We start from the raw sequence: 21315 nt of genomic DNA on the forward strand, positions 1-21315 counted from the left end.
CTCAGAATACCAGTGAACAGTGAATTAGTTTTGTTTACAGCGCCGGCGAGTTGTTCTTTGAAGACTAGGTCCAACATAATTATAAGTTTTGTCCTACTTTGCCTGTTTCCCCGCAAACGTCACGAAGCATAATTGAAATCCCAGGTTTGCTCTTAATTTTACGGGTACAAATTATTATGCTGCGTCCGCCGAGTCAACAGTAAATATAAAAATTTTCATTGAAGCGCGGTAGAAAAATAATGACAACATAAAGCCTGCATCCCTGAACGGAAGTCATAGGTAGGTATAGGTATATACATTCTCGCCAGCTATGTATAAGTCTCATTATTTTTAACAAGTGACACGACCTGGTTCCGCCACATCAACAATATAATCAATAGCAAGTAAATATACCTACAGGAAGTATTTTCTACTATAAATGTTCGGAGTACTCTAAAACACCACCAATAACATTAATCTGCATTTTTTAAAAGATGTACAGGGTGTTAGTGACATCGTAACGAAAACTTTGAGGGATGATTCAAGCCATGATTCTAAGTTGATATCAAATGAAGTTTTCCTTCGCAAAAGTATGGAACAGAAAATAATTAAAAAAGAAACATGAATTTTGCGACGGGAAATTCCACTTGATTTCCTTCTCAGTATTCGTTACGATGTCACCAGGTCAAATCGCTAGTGCAATATAAATTAATTTATACAACCAAAAAGCAATACATAGTCAGCATAGGGACTCTAGGGCCCTCTTGATTCTCATTGCATAGGCCCCATTTATGACATGGGGCCTCAAGGGAGGCTCCGATCTCGTGGCCTCGATAAGCACGTTACATTTTGTATGGGGCTTGATTTACTGTGGGAGTTCCGGATTCACAGTTTAGTTGTTTACTTGGAAAATACATAGATGTCCAAAAAGCATGGATATCCATTTGTACCATCTGATAGTACTCATAACGACCTAGCAATTATGAAATTTTGACCTCATCAAAAGTGTTATTTGATTTTAGTTCTTACCTCACTTACAACTGGTCGCTGGTTCAAATCCGGCTCGAAGGACCAAATTATGAAAAGGTTTGTGTCTGCCCCATATTTTTCCAAAAAAATAATATATTTTTTGTGAAAGTTCACAAACTCGACATTTGTTTGTATATACATTGTTTTAAGTTTACGCGGTTATTATCATAATTAAAACACATAATAACGGGTTCTTACCGCGTTTAAATGGGGATATAAACGCTAATTTAAACGCGGTAAGAACCCGTTATTATGTGTTTTAATTATGTATATACATTGTTTTAAGTTTACGCGGTTATTATCATAATTAAAACACATAATAACGGGTTTTTACCATCTTCATATCCCTATTTCAAACGCGGTAAGAACCCGTTATTATGTGTTTTAATTTGTTTGTATAGTTAGGGCGTATGGAGTTAGAAGCTTGGCTCTACATGAGATCTGATAGCTTTTTGAAATTACGATCGATATGATCTCGTCTTGGCATCATTTTATATGAAAATGTTTATGTTGAGATTGTTTTTTCACAATAAAATACGACGACTCGACTTACAAATAAATTTATTTGCGTAAGAGCACATGTTACACACAGTGTCGTAGGTAGAAGAGAAAAATTAGACGTCAGAGTTGCCCTACATAAAAAATAATTTCCAACAGTAACAGAAAAGGATAGAAGCGTAGGAAGGTGAAATGAAAAAAAAATAAAAATGAATGGTGGTGGTGGTGGAGGTGAAATGTGGTGCGATCAAATGTAGTTCAACCCTTATTGGCTTCTGCCTCGCGCGCGGCATGGGGATCGGCGCGGATCATTCCGAGGCCTTCGACCAATAGACACAGCGAATGCCATCTACGGTATTGTAAATAGACATTGTACAGTCATGACCAATATAATGTACCCACTTTAGGACTCTGTCGCACTAACATATTTGACATTTAGTGAGACTTACAGTTCAATTTGTCAAAAAAGTTATGTGACATGGTACCAAAGTGTATACATCGACGGTAAAAAGCAATCCTGCTGTAAACCACACCCTGGCCAAAATTTTTTTATTTTTGATTCGGAATCAGAAAAAAATTCTACGTCGAATGGTCCTATTCCCATGGCTCTACGACCTCTAGAAATTTCTGTACAGCGTTGGGATTTTGCTTATTTTTCCAAAAAGACAACTGAATATTTGCTGTAAATAGCATTAAAAACAGCATTTTTTTGTGATATGTCTTTTACACCAATTTTGCTTTTGCAAATAATTTGATCTTTGTAGTTACAGCACTATTTAATGGTGAACAGTGCGGGTTACTGCATAATTGCATAACACATTTAAGTAACCTACTGTGTTTACTACATTTATTAGACAATAATCTGTTGATCGGCGTTGTTTACTACATTTTAAACAAGTATGATTTTACAGACAATGACAACTTACACCAATTTAAAAACATCGTTATTTACTGGTCATGCGCATTTACCGCCATTATAATACGCGCTCGCGCGTATATGACCGCGGGTTACCGCGTCGCTCAGTTACTCCGCGACAGTCGGGAAGGAGTGACATATTTGCTGTAACTATGTTTCGCTACCAATATGGAGTATTTTTTTTAATTATTTATTATTACTTATACGAATGGATCACGGGATTGTCCATTTGGAGTTGGTCTAATCCTTATTTCTGCCACTAGTGAGGTCGAGCCCACCGGGTGGTTACCCGTTGGGGTAGGCCCGGTGAGCGCACGTCAGCTTGTGGCGATGGTCGAGTCCGGTGTTGGAGGGCTGCTCCGTCATATTGCTCGGTCTGAAGAAGGTAGACGCTTTGGGGCGACGACTGTTAACTACCATTTGGAAACGTCACTCACCCTCGAAGGTGACCACAATACTAACTATTCTGCGAAGAGTAGTAGATGTGGACAGCCTCATTCCAGTCGTTGGCAGTCCAATGGAGATGGTCAATACTGCCACTGAACTGGATTAGCAGTGAGGTCAAGCCTCTCACTATAATGGGCACCGGGTCTATCTTGCTTCGGATGGCGTCCAGGATATCGTAGAGTAGCTGAATAGTCTGCTCCAGCATCTCCAGATTATTCACTGTAGGAAGTAATGTCTCCGCTTGGCCTTCTTCTCCTATGGAGGGGCGGCGACCGCTGTTGTTGTTGCGGTTGGTGTTGGTCGTGGTGGTTCGGAATCCACAGCGGCAGACAGGGCAGGTTTTGCCTTCTTGCGTGAGTGCTTCGACCTGTGCGGTTTATGCCCATCTGGACGGTTGCCGCTGCCATGTGCGAATTCTGGGCTGTCAGTTCGCTGGGATGCTTCGCGACTTTCGAGGCTCTTGCACTCGTTGATGGCGTAGTGCACTCCATTCGTGTTGCCAGCTCGCGCACCTTTACCGGGCAGGATGAGCTGTTAGCCGGGTAAAGTCCGCTGCAGTTGCAACAGGTAGCCGGTTCCTCACGGGGAGGCATGCAGTCTTTCGCCGCATGGCTTTTACCGCATCGCACGCAGGCTATGGGACGATGACAGTTGTGGCTGCTGTGCTGGAATTATTGGCAGTGGTGGCCAAGCGCCACAGCGCGCTTGGGTCTTCTCTATGCTTTGACTTTTATACCGGGCCCCAGTGTTTGCCGGATCTCCACGAAGAAGATGCAACCAGGCTTGCGTGTGCGGGCCTGGATGGGGCGGATATACACCTGTTCGTAGCCTCGGTTCTTCAGCTCCTCCTCGAGTTTTGCGATGTCGGTATCCACCGGTAATCCGCGGGTCGCCAGTTTCAGCGAATGTTCCATAGGGGGTGTGTACGTGAACCAAAAGAGACCAGTGTCTTTCTCCAGGTTGGTGACGTAACGCTGGTAAAGCCTGAACTCCTCATTGGTTTTCGCCAGGAAGCGTACTCTTTTGCCGTACCGACGCGCATTGGGAACATGGCCTAACTTATCCCACACCTGTCAGAATTGGTGCGTCCAATTGGGCAGATGATCCACCACCGTGGGCGGAACCTTCTTGCTCGCAAATGCGAGCAGTGGTTGCAAACTCAGCGGGCGCAGGCGTGGGCTTCATCCGCAGGGATGGACATGGAGGCGCATGTGGGGGTGAGCCAGGGGTAGTGTAAACCGCCGCGTATGAGCGCGGTGGTGTCGTCTCCATGTCCAAAGAGGGCATGGAGAAACCGGAGATCGGTATAGGTTTTGGTGCGTTGACTACCGTTCTGGCGGTGTTGTTATCCTCTTATTCCCGACATGTTCTGCTCTAGGGAGTTGGGGTAGGGGCAGTGGAAAAGGATATGGCCGAAGATCTCCGCCAGCGAAGTATGGCGTGGGCGTCGTATTTGGTGTGCGGCGAGTTGCGGCTCGAGGCAGCAGCTGGCGTCATAGGGATGCGCGAGCGAACAAATGTGCGCGTTCGTTCCTTTGTCACGCCTGCCATTGGGAGAGCCATGCTTCGACCTTAACGGCCTAGGCGTGGCAGGACTGTACCGGTACGAAGCCTAGCGGGCCGTCCCACAGAGCACTAGCTACCACTCCCTTCCCGGTGAGACTCGCTGGTTTAGGAGCGGTAACGGTGGTATCGTTTGTCACCGCGCAAGAGAGTACTTTAAAATACACCTCCTACTTCACGCCTCAGGGCGCAGAGTGGGTAGCCGCAGAAAAAGGTTGGCTCCGAGTACCTTCAAAGCTCAAGCACAGCGGCTAATCTGCCTAACTGGGCACCCTCAACCCTGTTGTCTTATATTTTGTACCGGGTACGAGCCCTCAGCGCCCCCCATTTGTCTAGCCAAGTAAATAATGCCATTTGCGGCAAATCTACAGAAATATTTTCTTCAATAGATACCTAGGTAGGGGTAGTGTATAATGTTTTTGATCTCACAATTTACCAGTTAAATAGTATAGCACGCTACAGGTAATATTTCCCGTGCTTTAAGCAGTCGGAGTACACTATTGTTGCTTAGGTGTATGCAAGATGGTAATTTTTAATTTCATAATTTAGCTATTTATTAGTGGGTTTATGTTCTTTAACATTTTAAAATGACTTCATATAAATGACATTCCATACTTACATCATTTTAATTTTATTATCATTTCACAACTTCTGTTAGTTAAGACAATTAAGTGCACCAGCTAACACAGACTTATGACATTTACATCAAAATTGCTATATAGGAATAGTTATTATAAGTGAATTACAGCAATTTTGCGTATAAATAAAGTACTTGATTTTGAGTGGCCCATACATTTACCTGCTTCATTTACAGCAACTTTGCGTAACAGAAAAAAAAGTGTGATTGCTGTAACCCACACAAACATAGGCTTAAATTAACTTCTAGTAAGTTTTAGGTATTTGACTTGATAGATAATCAAAAAATACATTTTGGTTCTAAAAATCACATTTATAGGCGTAATAGTTTAGAAGATATGATTTTTTTTCAAATTTTTCAAAAGTTTTTGGGCTCTGGTGAACATTTTGCATTTTGTGGGTTACAGCAGGATTGCTTTTTACCGTCGACATATTAATGCCACGAGCATTACAGCTGTTGGTTGAAGCCCTCGATATAATCCGTGAGGGCAGAAGCTAACTTAAATATTATACCAGCACTGTCGAAGTTTTCTCTCATAACACTGGTATCTTGAAACTAGATCACTATCTTTGTGGTTCGTGGTAATGTACAAGCACTCTTGACCTTAGATCTTTTAGATAGCTTCGTCAATTTATCTTGGTTTTTCCCTCTTTTGTTAGCTACGTAAGCATAGAATAAAAAATAATACTACGTATAGAACGGTCACTCCGCCCCGCACCAATTTATCGGGCGCTGACCTCACACCCTCTGGATCTTAATGGCCATAAGCCGCTAAGAAGTAAGTGGGAGAGCGCGAATTGTCTGTCTAGCTCACACTTACACTTTAAGCGGTAAGAACTAGATTTTTGTATGGAGTATCAGGTGTGTGACAATAAGTAGTATAAGTACCCACCTACTTTTTATAAAGGTATAATAATAATGCTTATGTTTATTTTGGCAACTCAGGCCCAATTGTTAGTAAATACAAAAAAAACATTTAACACTAAGGTTAGTACATCTTAATCAAAAGTACATACATATCATTTTAATGGGAAGCGATTAGCACCCCCATAAATTGCTTCCATATTGGCAGCTCCAATATACATGCCAACGCCTTCAGAATACCATTGGACCTGGACCGCAACCTATACATCAGGGAAGCATTTTTCTTCCTGATCATAGCACAGAATATTATATTTTCGTCAAAAACAAAATATTAGAACCGATTGTCTTGTAACACTCTGACTGCCCCCATAGACACACGTACGTGTTTGCCTATGGTTTATGTATGTTTACCATAGACCTTGTATAATAATTACACAGCCAATCTCGCGCAGCACATCTTGTCCCAAGCGACGCAACGGCGTGTAACGATACTGTACAACCGATATTACACTTTATTTGAACAGCTATAACATCTGAATTTGAGGGAATGAACTTATACTTAACTTAATGAACTTATATGAGGCAATGCAGGACGGAAGGGGCAAGTCACAGGGACTGTAACCTGGAACCTGACAGAGGGCAGCAGTAACTGTCTGTACTATTTAGAGGCGGAGGGCAGGAGTCCTAGTATGGCTTTGTAATAGACTACTCTGGGCGCCATCCCACTTACGTCAGACAGAGTTCTGCTTGGCGAAAGGCAAGAGGGAAACCACTGCCCTATTTTTCCCTAATAAAGTAGCATGGAAAATGCCGCACTGACAAGAGTGTGGCTCTTAAATTGATGATGATGAACTTATACTGAGTATCTTTACAACACAGTATGGACGCTTTATAAGAAAACTCCTCAGCGAGTGTGAGTCTTTGTTTGTATGATATTAGTGATGTTTGCTATATTTCTGTATCCCTTTGTTACATATTGATTTTATCTACCTCCGTTACGTAATACCCGAATGCAGTATCAGGTTGCGTACATGCAAGGTTTCCACTAAACCGATTATAACGTATTTACACAGGCTTTCAGTCTAACTGGGGTTTACCTTACAGTCTACCACACAGTATACTCCACTGCCATCGAACAGATGAGATATTCGAACAAATACTCGCAAACTTGTGCGGTGCGCTGTACGTGCAAGTAAAAAATTCAGACAAATCCGCTTTCGGTCAGTTGTAATAGGATTAGATTCTAACAATGTGACGGTAGGCTGAATATTTGAAATTAAAGGAATAAAACCAATTGGGTTGCCAATGTAAAAACATCAGCCTAATCAAAGAGTCTTAAGTGATTTGACTCCATATATTATAATGACACTTTAGACAATTCATTTACCTCTGCCGCCGAGGATTTTTTAAGAAACCATATGGTTTAGTTGCCTGGAAGAAATTGCTCTAGAGCAATAAGGCCGTCTAAATTGTACTGTATTCATGTGTTATGTCTGAGTGTTGAAATTTAGTTATGTGCAATAAAGTACCTATATTTGATTTGATATTTTTACCAGGTCGATATCTTAAAAACCACTAATATTTTATGTTCAATGTTGAATCATCACAGTGTACTTGTCTTATTGAAAGTCGATAGCGATCTTACACTCGCACGCAGGTTCAGAGTAGATCATACTAAGCCTTCCTAAGGACATCTCCAATTTGGTCAATGTTTTTATCTTTTTATCTTTGTTTCTGGAACATTGTTTTCTTGTATGTGCAATTAAGTATTTTATGTAATTAATTCTAACAATTAAATGAAGACTGATACTATCAAATGATGATGATGATGCAAACTTCTTTCACCCTAAGATTGCCTGGCAGAAATTGCTGTTTAGCAATAAGGCTGCCTATTGTGCTTATTGTTTTATTCGTTTGTTTATGTCCTTTGTATGTGTCGTTGTGTAATAAAGTATTATTGATTGATTGATCCGCATAGAGGTAGGTACATCTTCGAAATCACACCAAATCTTACACACCAATGATATGTAATGAAAACGCTATAGTACAGTATAATGTAGTACCCTAGCATTGCAATATAGTCACATCGTTAGATTGCATACAAAAGCGTGGCACTAGAGCTGCCCCTCTAATTGACTACATCCGACGCGAACGTTTCAATTGCCTGAGCCAGGTCGACCGTGAACAGTGGTGAGGACCTGCATAATCCTTTGTTAAGGATATAACAGACAGATTTATTATATTCAAATCATTGTGTTGAAGAAGACCTGATCAAAGTGTAAAGAACAATTGATTCTAACTACCTATATTTAATTATTAATTAAGATAAGTACCTAAGTGATAATGACTATATGTAACATATTAACGGTCACTCTTCTAACCATACTGATTTTAACTGTTATCTTCTAAATATAGATTTAGTAGTATAAACCTACTTTTACAAGATTTAAACCTTTATAAAATAAGTAGCGTAGGGGCCCCAGCATAGCTCCCTGTGACACTCGAAAAGGAAACCTTTCTGGACGTCTAGAGTGTTACTCATTGACTACATCCGATGCGAGCGTATCAATTGTCTACGCTAGGTCGACCGTAAAAAGTTGCAAGGAATTAAGCGAATTGAAGTTGTTGAAGACACTACATCAGTCAGATCTATATATTATGTAAACTAGCTTTTGCCCGCGACTTCGTCCGCGTGGAAGGATTTTCCAACTAATTCCCGTTCCCGTGGGAATTTCGGGAATTCCTTTCTTAGTGCACCTCTACGGTACCTAAGGTACGTCCCTACCAAATTTCAAGTACCTACGTTTAGCCGTTTAGGCTGTGCGTTGATATGTCAGTCAGTCAGTTTCTCCTTTTATATATTCAGACAGATTATTGTGTTGACGAAGACCCGATAAAATTAAAAAGGAAAACTGATTATTTATCCTTATTTTTGTGATGTTCATGTTCTCGATTATTGTAAAATAAAGTAGAGGTCTCATCGTGAGACCCTGTGGCACATAAAAAGATAACCTTTCTAGAAAAAGCTAAGGATTTATACCAGATAAAGAAAAACGTTAAGAAATTATTCACTAATATGACTCTAATTATAAAATATTATTATTATTATTGCCCTTTTCAATGGCAAATAAAGAGCATTTATATTTCTATAGTACGTACTTTTCAAACACGTCTGAAGCGTAGTAATGATCCAAATGTTATTTGTCATTCAAAGGTGACCTTTGTCCAGTAGCGTGCGCTAGCAGTCTGTCTGTCTGGCAGATGGATGACAAATGACTTGAGTTAGGTAAGAACTCTATGAATGAAAATGATTTACTCCCCTAAGAGACAATTTATATTATTCCACTTCCACCAAATCCTAATACAATTGCAACTGCTTAAGTAATCCAATCGTTAGCTCGGCAAAATCCACAAGTCGTTATTAAATTACGTCATATCGAGTTAGACAGAGATTGGCCAGCGACGCATAGAATGAAGTGAGTATTTAATTACCGATGCACTTGGGGTTAAGTGGAATTTCCTGTTTAGGATTGTTGTTCTTAATTGCGAAATCTAGGAAAGTCTGATTAATTTAGTGCATCGTATTTTATAATAGTGGCACCTAGTTTAAGTATACTTAACCTTATCGATTAAGTTGCTGGTATGGTACCTAATGAATGTTTTTGAGAGTTACATTCGGGTTAGCCAAGTTGCTAACGATTTTTCGAAAATTGATTGAAAATGGTTTCTGATGTCATATAAAAGTAACTCTTTCATGATAATTATTTAATCGTAAACAATACAAATGTTTTTTTTTCTTCTTTTTCCAAATCATAAAGTACTTATAATATATGTGAGGCATCGTCTCTCTTTTCAACTTTTAATAAATTAAGTTTTTCAACGTATAATAGACACAATTTAACTAAAACGTCGTCTACACTTTTTCAATTAAAATCTGCTTGAGACTCAAAATGAACCACCGTCAAACTCCCGCTAATTATGAGGGAATAAATCATTTTTATCGCCCTCGTTAAGTCATTACCCTAACTTTTGGGGATCATTTGCTGTCTTCATCTCCGTTCCTTATTCCGAGACATTAAAGTTTGTTTTTGTCGTTCAATTTGTTCAAAAGTTGTATCAGTATAAAATTCTGAGAACGTAAAATTTTAATACGCCGCCGCAGGTATATTTTTATGAGAATTTATTGAATAGTAAGGTACTTCGCTCTAATCCTTAGAATCTTAGGAGATGGAAAGTTCTTAGAATCTGTTAGAGGAGGTAGAATGTCCGATTTCATCTTGAACTAATTAGTTCTCGGAAGCTGAGCCCTTGGGTACGGATTTTTCAATTACGTCTAAGTTTTTGGTTCAAGAAAATATCCTTAAATAACATTTTTAGAATCGGGAGGCCCTATCTCACCACTGCGCCACCATGGTTGCGCCACCAACAAAATGTATGCAGTTATATTCAGGTACCTTACCTGGTTGTGCAATGGTTTGTAGCCGGCAACCGAAACCCGAATAATTTCCCGCTAGCGACGCACTTTAGTGAGAGTAATCTTGGAAACGAATAGGGACGGTACTGAAAAGTATCGGCGTCCGAAGGACGTAATATACGATCCCGACGACCCGATTACTCTAGCCATAGAGGCAGCCAATCAGCTCGCGACACCAAACACTTCAGGACCCCGATACCGACCCCGCCGGCGTGGTCGACGATTTTCCTCATTCAGCGCTTATCGCTATCGACCCACTAGGGTCGATTAATTCTTTCAAATATTTTTCCTCTCAGACGACGCCCTGAGCCGAGGTTCGCGCCCAACTGGGCACCCTCAGGCCTGTTGTCTTAAACGTTGTACCGGGTGAGAGCCTTCAGCGCTCCCCATTTGTCCGGCCAAGTAGTTAATGCCATCTGCGGCAAATCTACAATAAGTCACGTCAAAAAAAAAAAAAAAAAATCTTGGAAACGAATATAGGTACTGCTGCCGAAAATGGAACGCAATTGCTCAGGTTGCCTTGATCAGACCACCTGGGACATAATGTACGGGATATATCAATTTATTTGCACTCGCAACACGTAGGATCTGCAGAACAGGATCTAAATGTGGTTTTTATTTAGGCTTGGCTCTCTGGTGTATTAAATACGTGACGTGTATCAGCTCAATGCGACAGTAGATGAAGACAAATGTCCTAGGCAGCTAAAATCGATCCCAGATTCCTTTTGCGGCTAACAAAACATAAGCTTACGACTATTTTTCCAATTTTGGTACATATGCATCCATCGCAAGATGAACTAAGTACCCAAGCTTCATCAATTTTTCTGTCAAAAAAGACAGTCTCACAAAGTGATTCTTGTTGAGAGCACATGTTATGAAAAAATCGTGAAAGCAAAACATAATAAGCTGAATTTTTAATATGAAGGAAAAACTGACATTTTTAGAACAACAGAACGTACTGAATATGACAATATATTAAAAAAAAAAAAAACTTAGGACGGCAATCTCCCCATCGGGAATTAAGCCCAGACCCCCACAACGTGAGCATAGAGGTTGTTGTTTCTGTGCTGCTAAATGACTGGACTGAAATTATTTTTGAATAAGATGTGCCGTTTTGTAGATTACGTACTTTTAAACTTTACGTCTTTTGACCCGTGATTACAATAATTTCTTGAGTACAACTGGGTAGTATCCTAGATCATAGATAAATTATGAATTAAATGTGATTACTAAGACAGAAAGCACCATAGAAGGGAAGCTACAAGGAAAGAGAAAAAGGAGAAGACCAAGAAGAACTTACATGGAACAGATTAAAGAGAAGGCGAACGTCGTGTCTTATAAGGAGGTGAAAGAATTGGTCTTTGATAGACAAGAATGCAGAATGCTACACCGACAAGAGCGTGGCTCTTAAATTAGTGATGACTAAGACAGATCTAAAATTAACAAAAACATTCTCTTTTTTTCTATTTGACTTGTATTTATGAATTTTAATCAACAAAAACGTACCTAATAAAGAGTCCGACATTTCATGACGTCGTTCTATAATGTCACAGTGTGCTTATTCATGCAAATCTCATAGCCATTTCATGTTATGACGGTTAGTAAAAAGTAACTGATTTGACTAGTTGGAAACTTGCCTGTTGAAATATCTAAAGCATAAACGCAGAACGGTACCTACATAGTGAAATGAAACCCATTAAGAGTGTTTAGTACGGACGAAGTTGGGTCGAACGGAACTCGACGCCTACGGAAGTTTGTACGCTTATAAAGTAAACAGAATACAGTGTTATACAATATATTGTTTGTGGAATCTTGAATTGAAATAACTTAAAGTTTTCCATTGCAGTTCATAAATTTTGTTTTGCTTTAGCTTTTACCTCTAAATTCTATCTTGACAAAACTTTAGCCGCCTGTTGTGCTTTTCTGTATATGTTGTCCTTATCTCTGTATTTTGTGTCCATTGTGCTCAATAAAGTATTTTATCTATCCATCTTAAATATCACAGAAATTATAAAGAAGTTTGCCCTTGGGCTTTACACATTTTTGCCACGTTTTAGAGGAGGTGAGATTTATTTATTTAATAAATACACGTAACAGGTTACGAAGACTTTATGTGTAGTGTCTATGTAAAACGAGGTGTTTTGTATGAAGTGTCCGGTGTGTGGTCATAATACGATAACTTCACTACCTATAAGTAACGCCAAATAGCGTGCGACCAGAAGAGATTGAACAATGAGTTGTTAACGTGTTATAATTCCAATTCACACGCTTTCTAAGTTTGTCTGTATAGAATTTAGCCCTTGACCGTTACTTTTTTTATTAAAGCTGTAGAACCAAATAGGTAGGGCATCTCACTCTGCTATGAACTGGGAACTCTATCTGTTGATTGATAAGTAAGTGGAAATACGTAAGTAAGTATATGTAGTAGAAGGACACTACATTGGATGTTTTCGAGGTAACCAAACTGAGCATAGTACCCCGCTAGCCACAAGTTGGTAGTGTGACTAGGGATCGACGATCCAACGGTGTTATGTTCGAAGTTGTATATAAGCGTCTTGCTGTGTAAACTTCGATATCGCGTTTCACGACTGCTTGAAGACTGCGTTATTGAATGTGGCGCCATCTGTTGCATGTGGGCGGAACTAGATGGCCAACTAGTTGGGTCCGCCACACTTTGAAAAATACCTGCATACATACATAAACTCACGCCTATTTCCCACCGGGGCTTGCATTTGCTTCGATCCTGACACACTTCTCTTGCTTCCTGAACATTCATCAATCGTTTTATACACACACGCTGGTTCAGAGTAGATTCAGTTCGTAATAAACCAATTCTAAAGGCATCTCCAATTTGGTTAATGTACGCCCTTCTTGTGTCTAGGTCTCTACCTAGATCTTTGATGATAGATGGTGTTCCACCCAGCCACGTTCCTCAAGTACAGAACATAATAAACTGCTTCTTCAATAATAGGAAAGAGATGCGCCTCAATGCTAAATCTAATGCGCACGAGTTCGAACAGTATCCTGAGTGTGTTGGTCGGCAGGTGGAATGCGCCTATGTTTGCGGTTGGTAGTAACAGCTCAATTTTTTAATTGTATTTTAAAATGTTAATGTAATGTAATAACTAACACCTATGGATTGTAATGTTTGAAAATAAATCTTTATTATTATTATTCTTCTTGTCGTTTCGATGGCATTTAGATTTCTTCAGCCTAGTATATTACCACTCGAACAGAATTTTCGGTGGCATTCATAAGCTCCTCTCGCGTACAGGTATCAGGGCATGCGGGGCAAGATGTTAGATGAGCCATAGTCTGGCGTAACACCACACACGCAGCTCAGGTCCGATCCGTTGAGAAAACCCCACCTGGACAGGTTATCTTTAGGTTACTTCGGCCAATTATTACTATTATTATAATATACGTAGATACAAGCTGAGCAAGAATTAAAAATTTAAAGAAGCTAATCTCGACAGCCGAAATTAAAACGCCCAGTGGGTATTTACCAACCGCTGACGAAATTATCTAATATCCCTGTTTGACCTCCAACTTTACCCTGCAGTAACTTTAACGACCCTATAAATTGGCCTTAATTTGGCCACGGCGTGAAATGAAGCTGTTGTATCGATACAATCTTGTCTCTCGCCCCATTCCTATCACTCTTAGCTTGCACGGCGAAGTTTTAACAAAAAGGTGCGTTGATTGGCTGATTGTTGATAACGAAGTTCGCAAGGTAAAAGTACTTTGTGTTTGTTGTTTTTAGATGAAAGGAAAGAACTGAAGCTTCATTCAAAATATATACTTAATTAAACGTGCTTAGACTTCGTGTCCGTTTTTTGTTTAATGTGTTTTTTGATTACTTTACCGGTTCCAACTGATGCGCCATAGTCTAGAATGAATTATGCTCAGGTGAATCCGTTTCGGCATACATTAATAATTGTATTATTTTTAGTAGGTGAAAATATTAGTAATATGTCGAATAAATATGATTCTTTCTTTATTTTATTTTTTCACAACGAAAGGATTTTTGTACTCTACACAAGAAAGGGGCAAAGAATGCCTATGTCACATCCCTTCAACTATTTCTACTTAAAAAATCACCGTCAACTCGTCAGTTGGTAATCCACCTCACAACCCACATGACAGAAGAAGAATAAGTCAGTCAGATTATCAATCTAAATTATATTATAATGTAGCTCATCACTGATAATTATCTCTTATCTAGACTTCTACGCTATGCTCTGGTTGATTAGCGTCATAAATAATAAATTATAGGATAGGTAGGCAATTATACAGACAGGCCCTTTTTAATAATACATGATTGGTCAATCTTGAAGGCAGGAAATAATTTGAAGGACTAAGTCACTGGTCTTGCTAATTGACATATTTTTTATACCAATTTTTGCGTGATTTATGCCTTATTAACAATTGGAAAACGTTCAAATTAGTTTCGTCAAAAATTGCTGATAGATTCGTATCTATCATCAATTTTATAATCTTCCATTTCGTCGCTGATTTTGCTATCTGTCGTCAGTTAGCAAAATCAGTGACGAAATGCAAGATTATAACTTACCTATATCGGGTTTTACGATTAACAAAACGAAATAATAAGAATTAAAAATTGGCACACGACCAACACCTGCCACAGATACAATATTAATATTATGAAGATACTTATGTACACAAGTAAGAGCCGTGGTAGCCTAGTTGGTAGAACGCTTACCTCTCACTTTGAGGTCGCAGGTTCGAATCCAGCACAGGCCTAAACTTATGATCGTCGAATTTGTTTTCGAAATCATATTTGGATCATAAAATTTATTATCGCTTGTTTAACGGTGAAGGAAAACATCGTGAGGAAACCCACATTCCCGAGAAATGCATTTTCGGAGGTATGTGACCTAACCTGTATTGGGCTGGTTTTCCCTTCGCGGGTTGGAAGGTCAGACAGGCAGTCGCTTCTGTACAAAACTGGACCTGACCTGTTCTTCTAGGGAGATGTGACTTGTGTACACAAGTAAGTTAAAGAAATACGTGTATTTTGAGGGAGCAGGAGAAGTGTGACAGGATTGAAGCAAATGGAATTCCATAGTCTCTGGTTACCCAGGTGAGAAATAGGCGTGAATTTATGTATGTATGTGTATTTAGCTTGTTCCATTAAAGATCAGGTACATTAGCAGAAATCGTTAAACAATCGACGATCAAATAACAATGCATGCCTTACATAACACGTATTAATTATAGCATTATCCAGTTTATCTGGTATGACAACAAAAACAGTGTTGAAATAAAAAATAGCGATACAATAACGTATATAATTGTATACTTATCATAAAAACCCGTGCGAGGACAGTGGACAATGTTATGAAATATAATAATAAATAGGTTAGAAGTGTATGTACATTGTTCACCTTCCGTGTTTTGTAAAAAAAGAAAACAGTAAAAACTAGTCAATTCAGTTACTTTTTACTAAACGTTAAAACGCGAAATTACTAATACATAAATTGTACGAAAAAGCACACTGTGACGTCATAGAAAAACGTGGCAATATGTCTTACTTATTATCACATTTTTCTTTATTAAAATTCATAAATAGTCACAAACCTGTCTTTATTTAGTGATAAGAATTTCATAATTTATCTTTGACCTAGGAAACTACCCAATACTAGGTACAGTCATGAGCAATATCGTGTACCCACTTTAGAACCCTGTCGCACTGTCATATTTGATATTTGATGAGACTTACGGTTCAATTTGTCAAAAAAGTTAATGTGACATGGTTTTAAAGTGTATACATATTAGTACTCGAGTACTCGTGACCGTACTGGTGCTGCAAATTCTAACATGATACTTCCTAATTTCATTTTATGCTATACCTGTCATATTCATATCCGCTAAAAAGAAAAGGGACGGATGCAAAACGTAAACGTCAACTTATTGTTCTAAACACAAACTAAAACAAAAGAACATCAAGTATCCAACTACGTCATCCAATCGCTGCTGCACTGCGTTGCATTTTGTTTTCTATTCCCAATACCCTTTGGTCTAATATTCAATTTAAACCTTACAACGAAGACTATGGTACGAAATACTTTGCATTTCAATTACTTGTACGATTTTGTTTTCTATTGACATTGCAGTAAGGCCGCAAGTCAGTCGATGGGAACTAAGGTGTGTACACAAATAGTACCATATTGGGGTCAAATTGTTATGGTGCGTCGACCATTTCTCATTCAACCGGCGAGTCAAACCGGATTGAAGAAAATGAAAGTAAAGATGTACCCTTGTATACTTTCTTTTGATGAAATTTTATTAGGACAGTTATATTATTAAGGTGGTATCCGCAGTGAAGCAGTGTTGTGGAGTATGCTCATACCCCTCCGGTTGATTGAGGGGGTATCTGTGCCTAGCAGTGGGACGTATATAGGCTGTTTATATTTTTATCTATATTAAGGGTGGTATTTCTCTATCGATATTCCCAGTAATAGATATTGGTTTACCATAATTCCAAATTAAGCAGGAACCAGAATAAAATAGGCTAGTTTCTAACTAGTCAAATCAATTACTTTTTACTAAACGTTAAAACATGAAATTACTATAGAATTCGTATGAAAAAGCAACCCGTGACATTGTAGAAAAACGTGACAAAATATCGCACTTACTATTAAATTTTTCTTTATTAAACATCATCTAATCTAATCTATTCTACAAGATCCCACTGCTGGGCAAAGGCCTCCCCTTCCTCTTTCCATTTATCGCGGTCCTGTGCGTACTCCGGCCAGTCCCTCCGGCAAGCGTCCGAGTTGTCACGCCATCTCTTTCGAGGTCTACCACGACGCCTGTACCGCACCCAATGCGTGACTATCCGTGCCCACCGCTCAAGATGCATGCGACAAACATGACCGGCCCAATCCCATTTGAGTCTGGCGGCTTTTCGTCCCACATCAGCGATTCCCGTTTTGAAACTTCATAAATGAGTTAAATAAAAAGCAAACGTTTTGTCACCTTTAGATCTGTTGTTATTTAGTACTTAATCAGAATTTCATAATTCATTGACCTAGAAAACTACCCAACTTTTTCGCGTGAATTTTCAGTTTTATTTTATAAATCGAATGCCATCCAGTAACTTGGACAGTGAGTGAATTTTTCAAATTATCACTAAAAATAGACCTCATCTATTTTACAATAGTGATTATTGTTCTATATAAAACTGAAAATATGGATAGCCCGTAGGTTACGAAAGAATTCTGCAGAAGAATCTGCTTCCACGTTTAAGAAGCATACGACGAAATATTATGTTGACAGGCAGGCTACTAAGTACTTATTCCTATAATATACATTATATTTTTTATACTGGAAAGGTTTACTGTTCATAATATAATTGGAGAGGAAAGTAATTCCTGAATCGACGTTATTTCACGCAATATAAGAACCAACTGAGCCCATTCTACTTAAGTTCTCCTTTACTTCCAGTCTTTCATAGAAGTAAATTAAACAAAACTGAAGGTACTCGCACACTTAAAACCGGAATTTAGCTAAACATAACACTATAACACTTGCCATAAAAACAGTATTAAACAAGACAACAGTCACAATTGAGTACAGTAAAATGTTTTACTTTACACTGGTGTAAATTTAACTGTAACTGCACACAAAACTATAAACAAAGTTATGGTCACAAATTAGAGTTGCTAGTTGTACAAGCCACTGTCTGGGTAAATACCCTGGCTGTAGTGTTTGTTCGTTGCTGGAAACATTGTAAGACTGCGTACACACATACATTCAATCTAGTTATAAGGGGGGTTAATAAGGGCACATTGAAACAATTCATCCAAAAAGCAATACTCTATAGCAATATTGCTTTCTTATATAATATAATGGCGAAAGGCAAAAGGGAAACCACTGCCCTATTTTTCCTTAAAAAAGTAACATGCTCCTGTCGGTGTTGCATTCTCTATTCTTGTCTACCAAAGGCCAATTCTTTCACTTCCTTATAAGACACGATATTCACCTTCTCTTTAATTTGTTCCATGTAAGCTCTTCTTGGTCTTCCCCTTCCTCTCTTTCCTTGGGCTCTTTAGTCGGCCCGGGGGCCGAGTTGACGTGACGTATTTTTTTAATAATTTTCTTTGGTAAACTCAGCCCCCAATAAAAAAAAAACAAATTCCGTGTACAGTCAAGTATGAAAATATTAGGGACAAAAACACCATGTGTTGATCAAATTTTCTTATAAAAAATCTTAACTTGGTACATCGAAAAATTTGTTTAAACTAAGTAAACATATTGCCTTCTATGACGTTGCCTTTCTTTTAGACATCATGAATTTATTCGCGATACGTTCGCATAGGTCTTTCTCTTCCGACTCTACTAAGAAGCTATGACTTAGCTTTGTCGGAAAAGTGTATGACAGTTTAGTCATAGTGTGTAAGGTTCTTTAGGAATATTAAGAGAGACACATGTTAACTGTTTAACGTCAGAAGATATATTGAATTAATAAGCGTCTTAAAAACTAAGGCTACATAAATTGGGTTACATGCGCACTCCTTATTTTAAAAGTGCATTAAACTATGATGCATCCATCATTTGACTTCGTCACACCTACACCAAACTACCACTTACATCCGTCTCATAAACTTTGTCGTTGTTCACTCTTTCATTTTTTCCATCTAAGACTTAATATGGCGTAAGTAAATTGAAGTTATACCCGTTAGGTCGTGGCACTCACGATACATCTTACGTAACAACCTCTAAGGTCGTCCGGTCTAACGGAAAAGCAAACCGCTTCGTGGCTCTTATTTGCACCGCTATAAGGTACAATGTTGTGGTTTTTCGCAGAATATCGTTGCGATGTCGTATTTTTACGCTGTTTACGTGCTTACTTGTGAGTCAGGAGTGTGTCAACGGTTTGAGAGTACCACGGAACCTGAGATAACACGCATCAATTGGTTCGTGTGATTTCCTATGAATATGCCTCTGATATTTCAGTGGATGGAAATTGAGTCTACTGGATGTAACAGGACAATGAAGCGAAGGAAAGAGGTTACAATAATACAAAGTAAATACAGTTTGTAGTCTTCTTCGCAAGAGAAGAAGAAAAACGTAAGAAAAGAAGAAAATTGGCTGATTCATAATGTTCAGTATTTTCCCAATTTGGATAGTCAGAGGTACGTTTATCGCATGACGAACTTAGTACCTACATCTCACCGAGCTGTCTCAATGTCAATAAGCCAACTGTGTTAATAGTGAAAATTGTATTCAAAATTCAAATTCAAATTATTTATTTTCGGACACAGGTCCATAGATGTTAGTAATCATTCAAACTTAAAGCTAGGGTTGGTATAAAACAGAGCAAATGAAAACTTGAGAGAGGTGGAGCTTCAACCATCGGCGCAGCAATGGGGAGTCCCACTTATCAGCGAACACGCTCAGAATGGTGTTGGTAGTGTATTAATTAGTGTTACTTGATAGTCGACTGTAAATACTCGATTATTTTCTAGGCCCGTAAGTAATAACATAAGATCTCAGATCGATTAATTGCTAACACTAGCATCAATACATTGTACTCGTATAGTATCAAATACCTACGCTGAAGTACGGTAGTGAATGTTGGGTATGGCAGAAGAAGCATGAAAGTAGGATCAATGCCGTAGAAATGAGGTCTTTGCGTAGCATCTGCGGTGTGAAGTTGAGTGATAGAGTGAGAAACAGTGATAAGACAGAGATGTGGTGTAAAAGACGATATAGTGACTAGGATTGAGAAGGGAATGTTAGGTTGGTTTGGACACGTAGCGGATGAAGGATAATAGAATTGCAAAAGCGGTATATAAAGCGAAAGTTGATGGTAGGGCTGGCAGAGGAAGACCGAGAAGGACTTACGATGACCAAATTGGAGATGTCCTTAGAAAAGATTCAATACGATCTACTCTGAACCGGCGTGCGTGTATGAAGCGATTGATGAGTGTGGAGGAAGCAAGAGAAGTGTGTCCGGATAGAAGCAAATGGAATTCTATAGTCTCTGCTTACCCCGGTGGGAAATAGGCGTGAGGTTATGTATGTATCAAATACCTCCTAGGTACATCTTTCTATGATTCAGTCTGTGGTCACTGACTACAAAGGTTCACGGGTGGATACCGTTAGTCATAAAGCTATTATCATAATTGGTATAACCGAGTTGCATAGGTACTTACTGCAGTTGGATGCAGTCGAAGTGAATGGAAGTCACATAGTAAAACTTTGTGCGGGATTTGTTGATGTTTACCTGTAAAGAAGAATAAGTAGAGGATAAGATTATTTATAATATGACGGCAACATAGGGATAGTTGTAACAATAATACCATTCGAGCATATTCCTATTGTGAAGTAGAATGGTTAAAAGAGGAAATTGTTATGAAAATATAAATGAAATTAATATAAAAAATATGTCAATATACGTCATCACCTCCCTGACGATGAAGTGTCCGTTTACTTGACATAAAAATACCATATCAAGTGGTAATAACATAATTATGTCAAAGGAAAATAAATACAGTTATTAATAAATATATTTTATAAACTAAAAATCGTTTATTTCGGACAAAGTCCATAGAATGTTAGTATACAAACGACTTATAAACTAGTGTAAGTAAGAGATATAAGTGACATATTGTTATATGTGTGTTATATTATGAAACATTTCCCCTAAAAGACACCCTGTAACTTACATTGAAATAGCAAAGAAAACTACAAAAAGCTTTGAGATAAAATCTACTCAAACTGTGACTACAATTGGGTAGTTTCCAACTAGTCAAATCCATTGCTTTTAATAAACTTCAAAACACGCGATTACGATGGAACCTGTATGAAAAAGTACACTGTGACGTCATAGAAAAACGTGATGAAATGTAGTACTTATTATTACATTTTTCTTTTTTA

At 38.6% G+C, this 21315-nt stretch overlaps 1 protein-coding gene across 2 annotated transcripts in view; it reads right to left on the reverse strand.

Moving 5' to 3' along the window:
• LOC126370197 (chaoptin) overlaps positions 1-21315 on the reverse strand; it is a 95925-nt gene that overhangs the window by 46671 nt on the left and 27939 nt on the right. The window contains exon 2 of one of the 2 annotated variants that reach the window (XM_050014962.1): positions 20592-20662. The exons of the other annotated variant lie outside the window; for it this stretch is intronic. The gene's annotated coding sequence lies outside the window, so the exon portion shown is untranslated. The remainder of the gene's footprint in view (positions 1-20591; positions 20663-21315) is intronic. 2 annotated transcript variants of the gene reach the window in all.

The sequence above is a fragment of the Pectinophora gossypiella genome, chromosome 10 (assembly GCF_024362695.1).
Source record: "Pectinophora gossypiella chromosome 10, ilPecGoss1.1, whole genome shotgun sequence".
NCBI lineage: Eukaryota > Metazoa > Arthropoda > Insecta > Lepidoptera > Gelechiidae > Pectinophora > Pectinophora gossypiella.